The 12,777-nt window shown below is 34.8% G+C and overlaps 1 long non-coding RNA gene across 1 annotated transcript in view; it reads left to right on the top strand.

Annotated features, from left to right (window-relative positions):
* Positions 1-5,860: 5,860 nt before the first annotated feature.
* The window catches only part of LOC112657958 (uncharacterized), a 66,307-nt gene continuing 59,390 nt past the window's right edge, over positions 5,861-12,777 (top strand). Inside the window, exons 1-4 of the long non-coding RNA XR_003135361.1 lie at positions 5,861-5,992; positions 6,545-6,660; positions 9,021-9,150; positions 10,259-10,308. This is a non-coding gene — a long non-coding RNA (uncharacterized LOC112657958). The remainder of the gene's footprint in view (positions 5,993-6,544; positions 6,661-9,020; positions 9,151-10,258; positions 10,309-12,777) is intronic.

The following is a 12,777-nucleotide window of genomic DNA, read 5'->3' as shown; positions in this document are numbered from 1 at the left end:
AGTAAAATCATTTTCTTCATTCTTGGTTTAGGTATTACCTATTCTCCTAGCCCTGTCACCCTCTCCCAACCTGTGTATCTTTGTATTTACCTCAGAGCACTTAACATATCAATACAACAATTATTTACCCATATTTCTCACTCCCTTCCAAGACTGTGACTCCTTAATCTCAGGAACTATTTCTAATATAGCTCGGTAATCCCAGAAAGCAGTAAATGAGTATATGATAAATTGAAGGGACCTTTATCATAAATAGCAACTATTGAAATAATAAGCAACTTATTTTTCTAGTCCTAATCATACTGCCAAATTCTTACCCCAAGAAATCAATCAAGAGTAGCACCACTGAAAGAGAACTAGAGTATGAAGCTGAGTTGCCCTAAATCATAATGTTTCATATTGGAATAAATTTCACCTCAACTCAAAACAAGTATCTACATATTGGACCCCAAATTCTCCTCCAGATAGACTTTTAGCTTGCCATCCATTTCAACTGTGGTTCTCATTTTGGCTGCCACATCTCCTTGAACCTTAGAAGTACCTGTACAACCCTAAAGCTCAAAGATCTTTACTTATTTTTAAAACTTAGAACTACCAGTTGGAAGTAAACCAGCTATAGTAAAAACATCTGGACAAAATACAGAAAGGCAATTACCTAAAAACTAAAAGGCCGTAAACAGACTGGAAAAAGATAGTCAAAACTTGAAGTGACCAATAGCTTCCTGGAGTTCTGCCCCCTTCCTAGCTTCACCTGTTACAGATTGAATTGTGTCCCTCCAAAAAATATGTTGGGACCCTAACCTCTAGTACTTAAATGTGACCTTATTTGGATATAGTGTCCTTCCAGGGATAATCAAGTTATAATGGGGTCATTAGGGTGGTCCCTAATCCAATAGGCCAATATCCTCATAAAAGGAGAAAATTTGATCACAGAGACATGCACACAGGAAGAATGCCATGTGAAGATTGGAATTTTACTGCCACAACCAAGGAGCTACCAGAGGCTAGGAGAGAGACCTAGAACAGATCCCTCCCTAGTGCCAGGAGGAGTATGGCCCTGACAACACCTTGATCTCAGAGGTCTAGCCTTCAGACAAATTTCTATTGTTTAGATCACTCACTTTATGGCAATTTGTTATGGCAGCCCTACAAACTAATATACCATCTTTTCTCTCCTGGCTTTGACCTGAGGATGGCCTCAGTTATGGAACTGTTCAGTGAGCACAGACAATAAAAATCCCAAAGAGAATTCTGTCTTCCTGGACAAGGAAAAGTGAATCCTAGAAGCCAAAGAGTATGTGTGAGTGGTGGGAGAGGATCCTGTGAAGTAGACAGATGGAGATGGGAATGCTCTAATTCTATGATCCAGCACAAGTTCTAGGCTCACCCCTGCAGTTACATGCACAATACAAACCCAGAGGACAGCAAAGGTTATAAGAGCTGAATAATACAAAACATGATCCACTTGCTAAAATTAGCCATGAGTGGCATGCATTGAATTTAATCAAAGCAACATAGTAAGGGCTCTGAAAATAAAGCTGATACTGGAAATCAAACCCACAGAAAGGGAGATAAAATGAATGCTCTAAACTTACTCTGATTGTAGGTTGATTACCTCAAAATTTAAGATGGTTGAGGTAGGGAGGTAGGATTCAACATTATCTGGAGGACCAAGTAACACATGATGTGACATTCAAAACATAATAAAAAGTGGGATCCCTGGGTGGCACAGCAGTTTAGCGCCTGCCTTTGGCCCAGGGCACGATCCTGGAGACCCGGGATCGAATCACACGTCGGGCTCCCGGTGCATGGAGCCTGCTTCTCCCTCTGCCTATGTTTCTGCCTCTCTCTCTCTCTCTCTCTCTCTCTCTCTCTCTCTGTATGACTATCATAAATAAATAAAAGTTAAAAAAATAAAAAAAATAAAAAATAACATAATAAAAAGTTACTCAATACATAAATATAACACAACAATTTGATCAACCCTTATTGGAAAAGACAATCAACTAATTACAATCCCAAAATGACCTAGATGTTGAAATCTTCAATCCAATACTTTAAAAGCAGCCATAACTGTGTTTATGAAATGTTACCAGGGAGAAATTTAGAACTTGATAAATGCATGAAAAGTAATGGAAATGCTAAACATTTGGACAATATTCTTCTTTTCTTAAGCTCTTTAAAAGATGAATTTTTGATGAAAACAAAATAAACATTTTCTGGTGGTTTCTCAATGTATATAGCTATAATATGTGTGACAACTCTAAAATACAGGGAGAAGGATAAAGGGACCTATGTGATAACAAGCTTCTATGTTTTATTTAAATAAAATATTAATTCTGTATAGACTTTAAAAGGTTAGTTGTGTGTTTTTGTTTCCTAGTATAACTGATTAAAAATATGGAGCAATATAGCCAAAAGCATATAAATTAAAATGCTATACTGGAAATATGGAAATAATCCAAAAGGAGGGGAGAAAGGAAGAACAGGAGAATCTGAGAGGGAAGAAATATTAAAATGATGCTTCTAAAGTCCAGCCATATCAATAATTACATTAAATGGAAATGGTCTAAACATTCTAATTAAAAGATAGTGTTGGATGGATTAAAAACATTATATCCACTCCACAAAAAACTCACTTCAAATATGACATTAATAGACTAAAAGTAAAAGAAGGGAAATTGCTACACTAACAGATAAAACCTGGAATGATTATAGCAATAAAAATAGAGTTCAAAATAAAGGAATAAAAAGACTAGATGAAAAAAAGTCCATTCATAAAGATATGATAGGATAAAACAAAAGACATAATTAGCTTAAATGTGTATTACCTTAAAAATGGGCTTCAAGATACATTTATAAAAAATGGATAGAAAAAAAATGGATAGAAGTGACTGAAGAAATAAATTCATAAATACATGTAGAGAATCCAACAATTCTCTCAATAATGAATATAGCAAAAAGAAAAAAGGATATAGGAGATTTTAGCAATGCTATTCACTAACTTTGCTATAATTAACATTAACATTTTATAGAATGCTTCACCAAACAAGAGCTGAATATATATTTTTTCCAAGGGCACAAGAAACATTCATCAAGATAGATTATATAGCATAGGCTATAAAAACAAATCTTAACAAATTTGAAGAATTAAAATCCTAGAAAAGGATGTTCTGTAATATAATTAATTATTAATCTGAAAATCTTCAAAATAACACAACATTTAATAAAATCCAAACAAAAATCTCAGGTAAATTTTTTTTCTTTTTTTTTTTTTTAGAAATTGACAAATCAAAAACTTACATAAAAAGGCAAAAACATTAGAATAGCCTAAAACCTCTGTAAGAGAACAAAGTTAGAGAATACATACTAATTCAATTCAAAATAACACAAGTCAAGAGAAAGTCTCAATTAAAAGCTATTTTGAACTAAATGAAAGTATGACATACTAAAATTCATGGGATATAGCCAAATCAGTGCTTAGAAGAATATTTATAACATAAATTTTTAATTTAAAAACTTACTGTAGGGATGCTTGGGTGGCTCAGTGGTTGAGCATCTGTTTTTGGCTCAGGGCGTGATCCCAGAGTCTGGAATCAAATTCCGCATCCGGCTCTCCATGAGGAGCCTGCTTCTCCCTCTGCCTCTCTCTCTTTCTCTCTCTCTTTCTCTGTCTCTCATGAATAAATAAATGATTAAAAAATGAAAACTTATTGTAAAGCTACAATAATCAACACTGTCATATTGGCAAAAAGATAGAAGTTTCAGTGTAACAGAATAGTATAGATATTCACCCATAAAAGGAAGAAAAATTGAATTATAACAGAAGCACAGAGTAATTCAATAGGAAAAATAACCTTTTCCAAAAACAGAGTGAGAATAAGTCTATAAATGCAAAAACCAAAAAAACGAAAACTTAAACCCATCCCTCATATCACATACAAAACAACTCGAAATGCATCATAAACCAAAATTTAAAACTGACAACTATGAAACTTCCAGAAAAACATAGCAGAAATTCTTTGTGATCTCATATTAGGTAAAGTGTTTTTAAATACATTAAAATGATTCATAAAATAAAAGATAAATTTAACTTCATCAAAACCACAAGGTTTGCTCTATCTAAGACACTATCAAGAGAATGAACAGATAAGCCATGAAAGTGGGAGAAAATATTTGCAAATCACATCTGACAAAAGATGTAGAATGTAAGAACCTTCTAAACTCAATTACAAACAAAAAACTGGGCAAAATATTTGAATAGATACTTCCATCAAAAAAATACAGATGGCAAATAAGTACATGAAAGAAGCTCAACATCATTAGTCATTAAGTAAATGCAAATTAAAACAAGATAAGACTACATACCGACTAGAAAGCTGAAAATTAAAACAACAGCAACAAAATGTTGGTGAGAATGCAGAGTAACTAGAATACTCCTACATTTCCAGTGAAAATGAAGTGGTACATTCACTTTAGAAAACAGTTTGTCAATTTCCTATAAAGTTAAAATATAGTTATATATAACTTAATGACATGGTGATCACACTTCCAGGTATTTATCCAGGAGAAATTAAAACAGTAGTCACATCAAAACTTGTATGCAGAAGTGCATCACAAATTTTTAGAACTTCATGTTTTCCTGATGCCTCAACATCCCCCAAAAGGGCTTGTGAGTACTCTACCCAGGCAACCAGGTACACCAAGATGATAAGGCTGGTCCTTGCTGTTATAAGTTCCCCTTCTTGCCCTCCCCTGGCTATGACCTAGTGGCATTCAGGTGTACCAATGAATTCTCTCATACCTTTGCTGGAAACCTCACCCTGACCCCTAAATAAAGGCACTTGCCCCCAGGTCCTCAACTCTCTCAGGTCCCTACTTGCTTGGCTGAACCCATTCCCTAGAAGTTCCTCCTGTATAACCCCCTGTCTCTCTCTCCTAGGGCCTAGAAGTATAATAAGTCTTTCAATTGGTGAATGTAAATAGCAAAGACGAAAATTGACACAACACCATAGATAAATCTGAAGTATACTAAGCGAGAGAAGCCAGAATCAAAAAAACTTATGCTCTACAATTTCATTTATAGGACATTCTAGACAAGGTAAAACTACACAGACAGAACATATCCCTGCTACTGGGAGCTGAGTTAGGAGGAAGTTTTGACTAAATTGGAGCAGCATGAGGAAATAATTTGGGGTAACAAGACTCCTGTATCTTGATGGTAGTTGTTAAGGACTCAGTCTATTTATTATAATTCGTAGAACTATACACCAAAAAGAATTAAGTTTATTGTGTGTTTAGTTTAAAAAATATAAATTTTAAAAAGTATTTTAAAGTTCAGATTTCCAGAGTTTTCTGTTGCTCTTAGAAATTGAGAAAAGTATGAAACTATTAGGATACCAACAATTGATTTCTATAAATATTTATGACCTAAGAGGACAAAAATATATTAAGACCCTTAAAAAGGTTTTTATATATTACATTTTAATAGCAAGTAGTCTTTTGTGTGTATGTGTGTGTGTGTTTCTACTGTGTGTGTGTTTCTATTGTTCTACCCTAACTTAACACCATTTGGTAAGATAAGTGGAAAATTCTAGACCTCCAAAACTCTTGTGTTCTTATCCAAAGACAATAACATAAAAAGGAACTACTGAGATATTATGATCTGTAAAAATATTTATGTTTGATCCCTGAAATGACAAAAATATAATTCTTATATATATATATATATAGTCCCTGTCCACAGCTCCTGGTTCACAGCTCCCAAAACCATTGGAATTTCCTGTGATAAGAGCAGTTACTGAGGTGACCTTTGGACCCCACTCAAAGGCAGAAACCGGTTGCCAGGAGAACACACAATGGGTTTACAGGGTTGGAACTTTCAGCCCTAGCCCCACCCCTAGAGAGGAGAGATGTCTTGGACTTGATCCATCATGAGTGTGTATGGAAGCCTCCATAAAAAAACAAAAGGAGGGGGTTCAGAGGGTTCCAGGTCGGTGCTCAGAGAGGTGCTGGGAGAGTGGTATGCCTAGAAAGGGCATGGAAGCTCCATATCCTTTCCCCATATCTTGCCTCATGTATTCCTTCATCTGGCTGTTGATTCTTATCTTACTATGTCCTTTAATAATCTGGTAAAGCAAAGTGTTTCCCCCAATTCTGTGAGCTGTTCTAGCAAATTAATCAAATCTGAGGAAGAGAATGTTGGAACCTCCAGTTTGTAACCAGTTGGTCAAAAGCACATGTAACAACCTGTGGCTTGCAATTTCTGAGGCTGGAGGTAGAGGGAAGTCTTGTAGGACTGAGCACTTAGCCTGCAATCTAATGCTATCTCCTGATAGTGTCAGAATGTAGTTGAACTATCAGACCCCCAGCTGGTGTTTGAGAATTATTTTGTGTTGAGGAGGGAAACCCTACCCACATTCAGGCTGGAATTAGGAGGAAGAATTTATAGAAGTCCTACTTCATTTCTGAAAGTTCTTTCTGCTTATCCCCATTCATTCAAAAGAATTTCCCAACTGTTAACTTTCTCTTTTCTCCTAATTAGTAATGTTTTAGCAAAAGCACTAAAAAGAGGAATGATGAGTTCTAATTACTTTAGGAAAGAGTCCATTTTCTCTCTTCTACCCTCCTTGACATGAGAAGGACAAAGTAGACAAACAGGTATGTAGACTCCTTATACAAACAAAAACAAACTTATCTTAAGTCTTATTTTAAAGGTTAAAGGAAAACAACCAATGTTAATTTAAGGTATTAAGTTGTTTGCATTCAACTAAATAGGTTAGGTAAATAGTTGCAAAGTGTTTTTTGTTTTTTTTTTTAAGATTTTTAAAATTTATTTATTCATGAGAGACACAGAGAGAGAAAGAGAGGCAGAGACACAGGCAGAGGGAGAAGCAGGCTCCATGCAGGGAGCCTGACTTGGAAACTTGATCCCAGGTCTCCAGGATCAGGCCCTGGGCTGAAGGTGGTGCTAAACTGCTGAGCCACCCATGCTGCCCACTAAGTGTTTACTACAATAATTGTTTACTATTATGTATTATAATGATCTTATTTGAATAAAAGTATCTCTATTGAGATAGCAAAATTAGGATAATAAATTCAGTTGTGATTCTGGCTCTGATGTTTCCTGGGTCTCTGGTACTTTGATATTGATCTGAAGAGCCTTAAATGTGTTGAGTGAATGTAAATAAGAGAATCACTTGCACTACCTGGGAGTTGAAATAAAAAAGTGTGTTCTATCACATACAGATGAAAAGAAGTTAGCAAATATCTATTTGTTCATGCAGCAATAAGAATACTGTTATATGCAGAGCTTACAGTTTTTGACTTACTATAAAATTTCTCCATAATGGTAATAGTCCACATAATTCAACAGAAAATAGTCTATATGGTCGATATTTATTAAAAACTTTTTCCATCATTTGTATACAATGATAGTGGTTGATATATAAAATGAGGCTACTCGTACTCAGTAAAACCCTGACATATAGCTATAAATGGTGTCCAACAACAAAAACAAAAAAACCTTAAAAGATAGGCCTCCATCATCATCATCACAAAGTTAATGAAATGAGAGACTTACATAAATCCATCTGTTCTGGCTGCAGTTTGGTACCTCTGATAATTTTCTGTTACAATTTAAGTATTAAAGGGGCTTCAAAGATGGAAACAGGGATTCCAAGAATATGGTAGCTTAGGGACCAAGGGAGTAAAGAGTGAATTACAACCTGAGCCAAAAAGAATGGGCCCAGAGAATACTAGGAGATGAACATAGGACCTTAACTTTTTTGCTACTTTTGAGGAAGAGGATTGCTGAATGCCTGAAGTCTCCCCACAGGATTTTATCCTCCTGTCCATGTTTCCCCAACAACCTCCCCACTTCCCACAACCTCCACATAACTTTAGCCTACTGCCTTTGCTGAGATTAGGAGCTAGACAAAGGATTGGTGCCAACTGCCGCCAACTGTTGGTGATACTCAAATTCACATCATTACTGTTTTTCACATATTGCTCTAGTTGGAAGACTAAAAGAATGCAAGTTTTTGGAGACACAAATCTGATAATACATAATGCATAGAAGCTATTGTGGAGGTCTTAGACTTCCATGTAAGAATGCCAAATTTTAATCTAAGGAAAATCTACTGTGCTGTACTAAGCCCTAGAGAGTTCAAAATCTAGCAGAAGAAAAGATCCTCAAATAAGTACATATATATTTTATTGAATTACAATTGTGACAGTGCTAAAACAGGGTGTAATGCTTGGTTTTCATCCCCTGTCACAAAGTGGATCTTTCTCATGTACAGTCAATCTAAACCTATAAAGCACAAGCAAGGAGGAGAAAATCCTATGGCTTCAGATATTTTCCAACACCTGGCTTATAAAAGCATAAATGTCCCATGGGTTCAATAGTAGGTATTTGAACACTCCTTCAAGGCTTACTTTTATTTGAGAGCAGATTGCTGCTGTTGAGCGACTAGAGTAGGCATATGAAAACAAACTCTCTAGCTCTTATGGACTCCTTCTAAGCTTATTCTTGGAAATGCTTCTCTGCCCCATATAAAATAAAAATGCAGTCTTCTGTTCCAAATAACTTTAGAAATATTGTATTACTCCAATCCTGTTAAGTTTGCTATGATCTAGTTTGAGAGTTCATCTAACCCCTAGACTCAAAAGTAGAAAGACCTGCTCCTAAAAAAGAAAGAAAGAAAGAAAGAAAGAAAGAAAGAAAGAAAGAAAGAAAGAAAGAAAAAGAAAAAGAAAAAGTCTGACAACTGGGACTTCATTCGAGTTTCTGAAAGTGTGCCTGAAGCACATGAGCCCTGATACATCGCAGAATATCAATACAGCCATTAAATCCAAGAGCTAAAAATTCCACATAGCAACACAGAAAAGGAATCTTCCTAGAGAATATAAGCTCCACAAATACAGGGCTTTGCTAAATTGCTCCCTGAGTTTTGCAAATAAGGCTCTCCGAACTCCAGAACTTTTTATCATCAGTGACTATCTGTCTTTTCCTTCAGGCATACCAACACACTGAGACAGTGTTACAGTCGACACATCTGTTCAACCAAGGCAAAAGCAGCAATTCAGAGACATACCTAACTAAAGGAAACTGCATTTTTATGTAATTACTCATGATTTTGTAATGGTGTAAGTTTTAATGATATCCATCTTATAGATTTATATTGCTACATGGGGTGTCATTTTGAATTATTGCTAGATTAATAAAACTGCAAGACCAGGTTTGAGTGGAAGGTTTATGAAAAGTGTTTATGACAGGATCAGTCAGGCTTCAGGCAGGATTAAACTTAAACCTTTTACGGTTTGGGATTGAATTGCTTAATGAACCAATCAGCATTTTATTTTCTGCCTTCAGCCATACATTTTTAAAAATGATTCTCAACCATTAATCATCAGTTTAGACTCCCACCAGTACTAAATGTAAACATGTGTGAATCCTAACCCCTCATGAAGGGAAAAAGATCTCAACCTTGTGTCTCAAAGGAAAAAGATCTGAGAAAAATATCAGCCTAACTCTTCGAACATGTTCATGAGATTAGAAGTATCATTTTCTCTATGACAAACTTTTAGGACCAAAAATTCAAGTTTGGTCATGAGAATGTTCATATCCACAAAGATAAAATTTGAGTTGTTGCTAATTGCTCTCTTTAAGACAGATCAAAAGCAATTAGCAGGATATTCCCTAACTGACACTTTTAGAAGTTCATTAACTCTTTCTGGCAACTGAAGTGTCCAAATGGTAGCATGGAAGAATATTTTTATTGCAAGTATTGGAGGACCTAACAAAAAAATAGTTCTTTTAAAAATAGCATATCAAGGAACTTATTAACCTCTAGAACCCAGAAGAGAGGGGGAGTAAGAATAGTTTTTAAAGATCTTTTAAAGAATAATACATGGGATATGAGAGAACTATAATATAACTTCTGATTGTCTGGATTTGAATAAACAATAGGATAAATAATGTTCTTTATTTTTTTAAATAATGTTCTTTAAAATGAGTCCTCTGCCTACAGTCACAACAAAATTGTCTTATGTGAAAATGTTTAGCCTATACCATGGTTGACCAAAGCACTCCTTAAATATTTTAAATGCAATATATAGGAAGTCCTAATTCTCAAAAATTAAAATTTTAGAAATACAAAAACAATATCTTGTAATCAATGGGATGTTCTATTTGTAGAGCATTTTGGTTTTATAAGTGACCTTACTATACCCTATCATTTTATCTTCACAAAAGGTGAAAGAATTGAATCTCAAGATCAAGTGACATCCAATGGCCCAAAGATAGTAAGTGGCAGAACTAAGATCTGAGTATATTATCTTTGGACTATAAAATCTAGGGGTGAGAGGGTATACTATACTCAATATCCCTTACTATAAAGGGCTTACAGATTTGTTACTGGAAAAGTTATGCTAAGCTTCAGTTGCTAAGTCAGTGAATATGCTCTATCTATGTGGATCTTTAGGTATTGCAATAATGCTGGTCTTGAGATTCAAAACAATAAAATTCAGATTCTATTACTACAATTTACTACTATGGGCAACTCATTTTGCCTTTCTAAAGTTCTGTTTCTGTAAATATAAGAAAGATCCATAAAATGTGCTATGAAACTAATGAGTAACTGTTAAAGATGCTAGAAAAGTGCTAGAAATATTAAACCTACATTATTTGTATCTAGTTCAATCCACCTCTTCAAAAGCATATAATACCACACTTTGTTTACAACTAGTACATAAATGCTTCCAGGCATGCCAGTTTCCACACAAAAGCACCTAAGCTATTTAATTCAGTGAAAAAAAAACTACATTTTGAAATATGGTGGAATTCAATTACCATTTTTCTTTTTAAATTATCAGTATAAATGTCAGTAACATACATTCTAGGAACAAAGAATTTTCTCACTCTTTAAAATATAGTAAGAGGATCCCTGGGTGGCGCAGCAGTTTGGCGCCTGCCTTTGGCCCAGGGCACGATCCTGGAGACCCAGGATCGAATCCCACATCGGGCTCCGGGTACATGGAGCCTGCTTCTCCCTCTGCCTGTGTCTCTGCCTCTCTCTCTCTGTGTGACTATCATAAATAAAAAAGTAAAATAAAATAAAATAAAAAATAAATAAAAAATAAAATAAAATAAAATATAGTAAGAGATTGAAGAGAAAGTCTGGGACATTCAGAAACTTTAACAAGTTTCTCTATGGGGACATTTGTTAAAGCCCCCTCCTCCAAAAAGAAAACCAAACTATGAATTCAAGTTACAAAAACATGAGAACAAAACTTGAATTCAAGAATATTGAATTCAAGAAAGTGGAGGAACAAAAAAAAAAGTTGTAATATCCATAGTGGAAGAAAATATTTAAGGGTTTATGTTTTATCCAGGAATTGCTGAACCACAATCATTCTCTCATTTGAACCTCAAAGAATTCCTGTAGGAGTATGATTAAAGTATCTATTTCACAGATGATGTTTCCAGAGCTAAAATGTTTTGTTTACGGCACACAGCTCAGAAGGGCAGAGTTGATATCTAACCCATTTCTATCCACCATACACTAGAAGATGTGGTTTCCTTCCCTTGCTGTCCCCATCACTCTCCCTCCAGTCTTCTATTTTTTTCTCCTATCCCAGGTTCTTTTGGTATTCTGATTTTGCACACCATCCTTTTCTTCTGAAGAAATTGTCTTATTACTCTATTCTAGTACATATTCCCATTATATGCAAAATGTATATACCTAATATACCCTTATTATATGCTAATATGTGTACCCAGTATACACATATACATCTAATATATATATATATATTATATATATATATATATATCTCCAGTATCATCAACATTTTTCATACTTCTTTGCTTCATAAAAGATGAGCAGAGTGATAAATAAAAACAAGATCATCCTTGCCTCTAAATGAATATTTTCATTCCACTATGATTTGAGGGAAGAATATATAGTGACTCAACTACTCAATTCATTAAAGAATGACAAGTCCCATTCATTAAGCTATACTGTAAGCCAGAAACAGGTCCAATCCACTTGCAGGGAAAATTCACAGATACCTATTACCCACACTTGCATTCAGTTCCTCTTCCTTACCTGAAGACCTTTGACTCTGCTTGAAGCCTCTCCTCAACATCTAGACCTTATTTTAAATGCTACAACCTCAGAAAGGTCTTCCCTGACCTTGGCATTTAAAGAATTTCCCCAATTGTTTTCAACCAGAACAATGTTTATTCTCATTGTAACCTTTCAGTTTGTGATTGCTTCAAATATTTACCTCTTACACTTATTATTGCCCTATAAGAAGATAAGGACCAAATTTTTCAAAATGTTGTACAACTGACCTCTATCTATGTCCAAAATAGTTCCAACACTCCATATTGAACATCTTTTCTATTCATCATTTTCTCCCCTCTCCTCTTTCCCTCTACTCCCTGGTTACAACCAATCTGCATTCTATCTCTATGGATCTATACATTCTAGATATTTTATTTAATAGAATCATACAATATGTGACTTTTCTTATCTAGCTACTTTCACTTAACATTATGTGTTGGAAGTTCATCAACATTGTAGCACACTTCAGCACTTTCTTCATTTTATGGTTAAATATTCCAATATATGTATGTACCACATGTTTACCCATTCAACCATTGAGGGACATTTGTGTCATTTGACTATCATGAAGGGTTATTTTTAAGTATGTTAGAGTCACATATTGAAGTATTTCCAGATTTAGTGATAGGATATCTGGATTTTG

The sequence above is a fragment of the Canis lupus genome, chromosome 8, assembly GCF_003254725.2.
Source record: "Canis lupus dingo isolate Sandy chromosome 8, ASM325472v2, whole genome shotgun sequence".
Lineage (NCBI taxonomy): Eukaryota > Metazoa > Chordata > Mammalia > Carnivora > Canidae > Canis > Canis lupus.
The sequence above is the reverse complement of the archived record's forward strand: the minus strand, read 5'-3'. Positions and strand labels throughout refer to the sequence as shown.